Below are 8,848 nucleotides of genomic sequence, written 5' to 3'. Positions count from 1 at the left end.
TTCAGGGGCACCCCCGCGGCTACCTTTCCAGTGCTTCAGCAATGGCTGCTGGGTCGGGAGCAGGCGTGATTCTTCCTGCAGTGGATCAGGCCCGGCCTACCTCCGGCGCTTGAGCGATGGTTGCTTCCCGGCACTTGAACAATGGCGGCTGGGTCGGGAGCAGGCATGGTTCTCCTTCCCGCGGTGGATCGAGCCCGGCCTACCTCCTGGCGCTTGAGCGATCCACACTCCATTATTCTTGCCAGTTTTTAAAGAAGTTCTGAAAGCCCTCTTCATAAGTATCTTTCATGGCTACATCAGTGTCCTGAATCAATTCAAAACATTTACAGCAATTTACACACATTACAGTTTGTACTCATCCACCAGTTCACCAAATCTGGCACCCTGTGACTTCTGGCTCTTCCCCAAATGCAAAATGACTGTGAAAGGTAAATATTTTGATTCAGTTCAGGACATGAAGGCAGCTACAACAGAACAACTAAAAACATAAAAGATGACTTCATAAGTGCTTCAAGAAGTGGCAAGAATTATGGGATTGTTGTGTTTTGAAGCAAGGAGGAATATTCAGAGGGGAATTAATAGCAATGTGTTTTTTTAAAAAAGCATTCACCTACAGTTTTTTTGTTGTTGTTTTTCTTTTTTGTTTTGTTTTTGGTACTGGGGATGAAACTCAGGACCTTGCATATGTGAGGCAGGCAGGGGAACCACTGAGCTAAATCCCCAGCCCTCACCTATGTTTTTACTGTACTTGTACGATTATGTTTATTTTCTAATACCTTTGTTTTCCCTAGTGTTTACTTGTTGTTTCATCTGCTAAGTTTTCTATGTTCATATTAATTCAACTGTAAACACTTCCCCCATATGTACATCTCTTCTCAATATGTTCAAATTTATTAGGCATTTTATCATTTTTTTTTCTTGAATACTTTTCTCTTAGTCTTCTGATCTACTTCAGCACTGAATTGCTGACTGAATCCAGCATGATTGTCATCTTGGAATGTCCTTGCACCATCATCCTGGAGATTCTTTATTTCTCTCTGCCTTAGAAGATAAAAAGGGTAGACTTGCTTCTTCTTTCCTTTTTTATTCCATTCATGCTACAAGCCTAGGGGTTAGTGCCACCCACTGCTGGGTGGGTCTTCTTTAGTTTCCGGTCTGCATGCTAATCATCCAGAGACACATGCAGTTTTATTAATCTTCTAGGCAATTCTTATTCAAGTCAATGTGACAAATAATAATCACACTGTTCTTCTGTGAAGGCTTTTAAAATCTTTCCTCATCTGCAGTGTTCTGAAATTTCAGTGTATTTTTTTGTCAGTTAATTTTCTCTGATGTCTGATACTCAGGGGAACCTCTCCAATTGAATGAGTTTTTAATTCTGAAAATTCTCAACTTATTTCTTCCTTCTTTGACTTTAATATCTGATGTTGAACCTCCTACATTAATTCTATAACTTTTGTACTGTTTCTCTATTTTCTATCACTAGAATATTTTCTTCTACCTTTTGAGGTATTTTATCAAATTTTTCTTCTAACTCATATTAAGGTTTTTTTAATTTTATCTCTCACACTTTTAATATCCAATAGCTCTTTGATAGAAAATTTTTCTCTTTTCATGGATGGAGTATTATATCTTCTTTTATCTCTGAGAATATTATTGATGGTTGTTTTTTCATACTCTCTCCTGTTGTAGACTATTTATTCCAAAATGTATTTATTTATTTTAATCTTTTACATGTAAGATTTCCTTATAATGTGGATTCCCTATTTTTTTTTTTTTTGTACCAAGGATCGAACTAGGGTCCTTGCGCTTGCGAGGCAGACAGCAGAACCACTGAGCCAAATCCCTGGCCCTAAGCTATTTAATCTTAACAGTGTGACTCTAAAAGGTGCCCCAAAGCCCTGAGTGTGTTATGTGGCTGGAGTTCAACATCTATCCTCACAGACAAGTGACCTGGCTGGGCTGTTTGTCAGGGGATCCCTGGTGTCATTGTCATTAAGAGTGTAGCCTTATCAGACTTCCTTGTAGCCTGATCAGACTTCTCAGAAAAGTGTCTTCTTGCCCTTTTTTTTTTTTTTTTTTTGGTACCAGGGATTAAACTGAGGACCTTGCACTTGTGAGGCAGGTGGCAGAACCACTAAGCTAAATCCCTGGCCCATGTTTCTTCCTATCTTCTACCTAGACATTTACCTTTCTCAAGTCTGCCAACGTTGCCACTTGCCCATCTGCTTTCCAACTTCTGATAGTTGGCTAATCTGGTTGATACCCTTCCTTTACCTTTGTTAAATTTATGAATTTCAAAAAATCCTTTTTTGTGAGTACAGGTTACATAAAAAAGCAAGGGTAAATATGTATGTTTTCATTCAGTCTGCCATCTCTAACTCAGAGTCCTCCAAATCATTTTAATCTTTTCAAACTACACTGCCTGTATCTAAGAAGCTGTCTCTTCTCTTGAGACTTCAAGCACTACATAAGTTTCCTAAGTTTCACATAACAAAGTACTAAAACTAGTTAGCTTAAAATAATTGAAACTTAATATCTCAAATTGGAGACTGAAAGTCTGAATTCACCATGTCAGCCAAGTTGGTTCCTTCTGAAAAGCTGTAAGAGAGAATCTATGTAATTCCTCTCTCTCTCTCTCTCTCTCTCTCTCTCTCTCTCTCTCTCTCCCTCTCTCTCTCTCTCTCTCTGTTTCTGGTGGTTTCCTGAAAATCTGGTCTATAGATGTATCACCTCAATCTCTGTCTTGAACTTCTCATAATCCCTGTGTCTCTTTGTCTCTCTACAATGCCATTTCTTGGTGTATCTGTCTCTATGTTCAAATTTTCCTTTTCTAAAGGAACACCACTCATATTGGATTAGGACCCAAACTAAAGACCTTTTAATTTGGTTAACCCTATGAACACCCTATTTCCAAATAAATTCACACTTTAAAGCACTAGGGAGCTAGCACTTTATCATTTTTGAGTTACACAAATCAACCCATAACAAGAACCACCTTACCTTTCTTTCTCCACATTCACGACCATACCAAGTGCAGATGAAAGGCTACCTACTTACGTACATCTCCTATGAAAATCTCAATCACTGAAGTAAATGTTCATCCTTCTATGAAGCTGATGCATCTGAAGTCTGCAGCAGTGTATGGGACAGATGCCAAAGTGTCCAAGGGAGAAACAGCCCTTAAAATCAAAGCTTCAAGGGGCCCCCGTCCTTGCACAGGCATGAGGACACTGACTCTCACAATAGGGAAGGGCTATTATCCACTAGACACTCACTAAATGGGTCAGTCCATTACTAGTATTCAGTTTTGGTATCAGAAATCTGGTCTGGAGTTAGGAAACTTGATATATCTGGGTAGCATCCCATCTTGCCTGAGGTTTTACTTTTTTATGTTTTAGATCCATGCAACTTTATATTCTAAGTTTAAAACTCACCTAATTTTATTCTAATCCATAATATATTCTTATTTTAATCATCAAATAAAACTTCAAATAACTTACCACAGAGCATATTTAAGTTACTGGGAGAATGTTATTCTTATATCTTGAGGTTTGTGTATTTCTAATGCACTCTTTTAAAGATACCCACTTGAGGAACTAATAACCTGTGATGCTCTCACCTCCTATGGATCTCACAGCACATATTACTGGGTTGATAGCAAACCCCAAAGGGGCAGTGAGACACATGAAGAGTGCATACCTTTGTAAAGTTACATTACATGGCCATAAAGGAAAAGTAGAGCCTTCAAGATAGCTATGATGGGGAATCAAGTCTGATTTTAATTCAGAGGCAGCACAAAGTAGTGGCAAAAAATTGGGGCTGTGGACCCATACATCTAAAATGACTGTCTTTCTGTCAATTCTCAGCCATGTGAGCCAAGGCAGATATTAATTTTTTCTTTACAAATTTAGGTTGTGAGACAATTTCACTGTCCCTCAGGACTCTGGGTTATTTCACTCCAAATGAATTGCATAGAACAGCTACCTGAGAACTCTGAAAAGTGAATGCTGACAGGCAGATTAAGGAATGAAACCAGGCAACAGTAACTTAGGGATGACAGCAACTGCAGCCAGACCTGCAACAGCTTAACAGTTTTTCCAGCGCTTCTCAGACAGTCTGATCTACGAAGACCCCCAAGTAGTGTTAGAAGAGTTGACTAAGACATTGGAATAAAGACCAGATGATGTGCAGTATTATTGTCAAAGGAAGGAAGAGAGAGGAGAACGAGATTGGGGGTAGGGGAGACACAGACAGAGAGACAGAGACAGAGAGGCAGAGAAACAGAGACAGACAAACAGACAGAGAGAAAAAATGTTTGCTCATTTTATGCTTCAACAATATCTCTGAACCTAGATTCAAAGCCAGCCCAAAACCTGAGCTGTATGCCAGATAAGAACAGGAAAAAATGCAAAAGAAACATCTATTTCCAATTGTAGCCTTGAAAACAAAAACCCTACAGATCAGAGAGCGTGAGAAAAGTCCCTTTGGGTTGTTTCTGTGTTCTTTCCATCCTCTCTCTCTCTCTCTCTCTCTCATTAGTAAATGTTTATTATACATAATAAATACATCCCTCTGGGGAAGTTGGTACATGTACATATCAAGTCTTAATCCTTTTTACTTCCCTTTCCCCTCCCCACCCAACCTTCTCCATCTCTAGATCTGCTTCCCATTTACAAACATCAATTTTTCCTTTCTCTCTCACTTCTGCCCAGGCAATTTCAAGACAACACAGCCCATAGAAGCAGTAGCCAGGCAGGTGCCTAATTTCAAGGGAGGGGAGCACTTCTCTCTGACAGGGGAAACCGGGGCATCACAGTATGGAGAGAATCCCCCTTGCTTTTTATTTCCTTCAATATATTCATTCACTTCATGGTTCTACGTGCAGACACAATTACAGAAAGTAAAAGGCAGAGAAACTTAAATACCACATTTTTACCCAAAGGACCAGGAGGGAAAAACCTTGAGAACTAAAGTGTCCAGAAAGAGAAAGCCATTCTCCAGCTTTGGGGACAGGTCCTGATAGGTCCAACGCTAGCCAATCCTTGTGCTCTCGCTCCCCCACCAGTGACTGGTTTAGCTGTGAACATGAGATGAAATTCCGGCCAGTGAGAGGAAGGTTGTTGGGGCTGGAAACAAAAGGCAGATTTTGGTAAAAGTTTCTTTGCTTTTGAAAAGAGAAAAAGACAGTTCTGACGTGATGTATCATATCTGTGGACTAGAACCATAACAGACATTCTAGGACTACAAAGGACAAAGCTGATACTCTCAGACTGGTAGAATGGAAAAATGAAAAGAACCTGGAGCCATAGAATTAACCGGTATGGAGGTTATACAGAGGTTTCTTGTTATGAGAAATATTTTTTTCCTGGTTTCTGAGGCAATTGAAGCAGAATTATCTGGAACTTGCAGTTCAAAGTGACCTAAGGGTACCTTTTAAGATACATACAAGGCAAAAACTGTTGTTAGACTAGGAGCACAAAGTCACACACTCACTCAGCAGCCCAGCCCCATCCTGCCGTCTGTATTAAGTCCCTACTCTGAACTCTGGGGTGAAGCATTACTTCTTCAAGGTTGTAAGGATACATTAACTTCACAGGAAATGGAGTATTTAGAACAGAGTAGGAAGAGGAAACACAGATACTTAGTAATCCATTCCACCTTCATCAAATATATATTCAATAAATGTTTAAATAAATAAAATTTATAGAGAAAATATCCCATGAATTTGAAATCCCCAGCTACATTTTTCCCAGACTGATCAAAGCACAGACACCATTTTTACAATGTAAGAGTGAATATTTTATTCTGCTTTGTTTGCACTTAGCATTGTGCTATATACATATTTTCACATTCAAACATAGGTCACTTACTTTTCAATTTCAGTAGTTACAGAGAATCCTAACATACTAGGACTCACAACTATTTCCACTCACTAGGCATTTTAGTTATTTCCTGTTATGATTTAGATCGAAATGCTTCCCTAAAAGTCTCTTGTCTTGAGGAGTGGGACTTTCAGAAACTGATGGGATCAGATTACGACATGTTTAGATGTCCCTCCAAAGCCTCAGGCAGTCATGGGTGGGCTTTTTCAGAGGTGGCTGAATCCAGGGAGATTCTGTGAGATGCTGGAACTGACTGGTAGTGCAATGTTAGGCTCTGGGATTAAGGGTGTGAATGCTACTCACCCTAAGTAATCTGGATAACATAGATGCTGTTAAGGTCCCTTGCTTGCTTGCTTTTGCTGTCTTCTGCTTGCATGAACTTCTCTTCTCTGATGCCCTTCTGCCTAGCTACCCTGCCTCGGAGCCAGCCAATTATGGACTGAAACCTCACAAACTGTGAGCTAAATAAACATTTCCCCCTTTAACTTTGAGTGTTGCTATTTTGTCTCAGCAACGAGAGAAAAGTAACTAAGACAGAAAGAAGTGAGGTTGTTGATGTGACCATACCTGACCAGGTGTTTCAGGAGCTTTTGGGAAGACCTTATGGGAAGAGTTTGGAGAAGTTTGGAGATGCCAGCTGAAAAAGCTGAGCTGGAATGCCTCAGGTAGCACTTCATGGGAGATTTTGGTCAGAGCTCAGAAGACCAGAAGGCTGATAGAAATGCTGCTGGTAAAGACCAGGTTCAAGGGGTTTCTTCTGGGAAGAAAGACTGTATTGGCTGTTAGACTGCAGATGTTTGTTATGCCTTGGCAAAAAGTTTGTCAACATTTTCTTCATGTCCAGAGACTTTGTCTGAAACTGAAATAAGAGACAGCAGACTACTTAAACTGGCAGAAAAAAATTCAAGGCAGTCCTTATTCTCAATTAAAACCTCCTGAGCCTGGGTTTTCCCAGCTGCATTACTGTCAACATTCTGATTTCCTGAGGTCTGAGAATCTCCCACCAAGTCTGGCTCACAGCTAGCCAGCATCTCCAAACATTTCCTCCCACAAGCCAGGTCCAAAGGCTTCTGAACCCCATGGCCAAGTAACATCACAGTAATGACATCACTTCTCTGGTATCAAAAACTGTCTTATTTACTTCCTCATTATTGGGACAAAACACCCAGCACTCACAAGTTAGAGGAGGGAATGTTTATTTTGGCTCACAGTTTGTAGAGATTTCAGTCTTATGATTCCAAGGCAGGTGGCATGGCAGAGAGGCATGGCAGAGGAGGAATTGTCCATGGCAGGGCAGGCAGAAAAAAAGAGTAGCAGTGTCAAGCCTCCTTTTGCTCTTTGCTACATTTAGGCTACAAGCCTATTGGTTGGTGCCACTCACACCTAGGGCAGGTCTTCTGTCTTCAGAAATCCATTCAGCCACACCCCAAACTATGCTAATCCAATCAATAGACTGAGCCAGTTATCACATGCCCAAGATCCAGAATTGCACACCCATGATCCAGTTACTCCAGAAAGCCCTACCAGGGACCACAGAAGGCTTTGAGGAACATTTTGGATATTATCCATACAGCCAGCCATATTTATGTGTGTTCTGTGGGCATCATAATAAAAACATCTTATTCATTTTTACTAATTTAATGCTGACACTCCACAGCTGTTCAGATTTCTATTTCTTTAATTCTTATTGATGCTGAAGATGTTTTTCTGTTAGTTTACTATCTGTAAAACACTAAAATTTATACATTTTCCTAGAGCACATCTCTCCACTATGATGCTATGATGAGGCTATAAACTGTAATGGTGACACTAATGAAAGATGTTACCTACGTTTCTTTATATGTAAACAATAGCTTCATAGCTGATAAATTGTCAAGTAGAATTCAGGTATTAACGATGAAGCTGCATAATTCATCTATTTTGAGCTATGAGCCTTATTCATAATAATTAAAATAATTCTCCAATTTTTCTCATTTCACTTTTTTCTGCAAAAGGTCAAAATTCTCGTGACTGATTTGATTCACCTTGTTTCTTATATCTTCTATCACTTTAAATATCGTAAATATATTTCTCTTCCATTGTAAATATAAATATTCTAGTTTATCCTTTTTTTTGGTTTTTTAAAGGTTTGTAAGGGCAAACCCAAGGTTTATTTCATTACTGCTTGGACTTCTGGATTATAAAGCTAAATTCTCTCCTTATAACATTAACTGAAAATAAGAACCTGCAGCCATTCATTTCTACATTTGGGGGATTGATGATAAGCAGCTCAGAGTTAAGGAAGATATTGTTTTCATATGTCTGCTTTCCTACTAACTAGAAAGATTTAGGGAGATATTAATAGGCATCATGACATTAAGAAAACACAAACATATACTAAAACACCCACAACAAATTTTGAATGTATTATTTTTTTTTCTTACAAAACTGCATGTGACTCTACAATTACCTCAAAATAAAAAGTTTAATTGTGGAAAAAATTTAAATGCATGAAAATCTATTGAACTGTTTTTTAAAATATGTAAATTTCCAAGGTCACCCTCTCACTCTCAACAAAAATTTAAAAGGTTTATCATGAATCACTGATATTTTATTCTCAACTTCCCCATCTTCAAACACTGCAATGTTAAACCTAGAGGCAGGTTTAGAAGCCCTCATTTTTTTTCTGTTTTGTTTATTTTTTTATTGAGTTTATTGGTACAATCTAGGTATACAATTACATTCATCATTGGGATTCTGTACCTTTACATAATAGGTCTTGATTCTCATTTTTTCCCCTTGTCCCTGCCCTCCCTTCACCCCCTCCTCCTCTCCCCATTTACAAACACTTTATTTCCATTTTTTCAGTTTCTCATATTTTTTTCCTCTCCCTTATTACCTTTCCCCTACCGTTCCCACTTTCCCTACACCTTTAGCCTTTTACTTCCTATTTCACATTATTAATTATCTCATTAGGATCTTGT

The sequence above is a fragment of the Fukomys damarensis genome, unplaced genomic scaffold, assembly GCF_012274545.1.
Source record: "Fukomys damarensis isolate Sample0158 unplaced genomic scaffold, DMR_v1.0_HiC HiC_scaffold_37, whole genome shotgun sequence".
Taxonomy (NCBI): domain Eukaryota; kingdom Metazoa; phylum Chordata; class Mammalia; order Rodentia; family Bathyergidae; genus Fukomys; species Fukomys damarensis.
Note: the sequence above shows the minus strand (reverse complement) of the source record.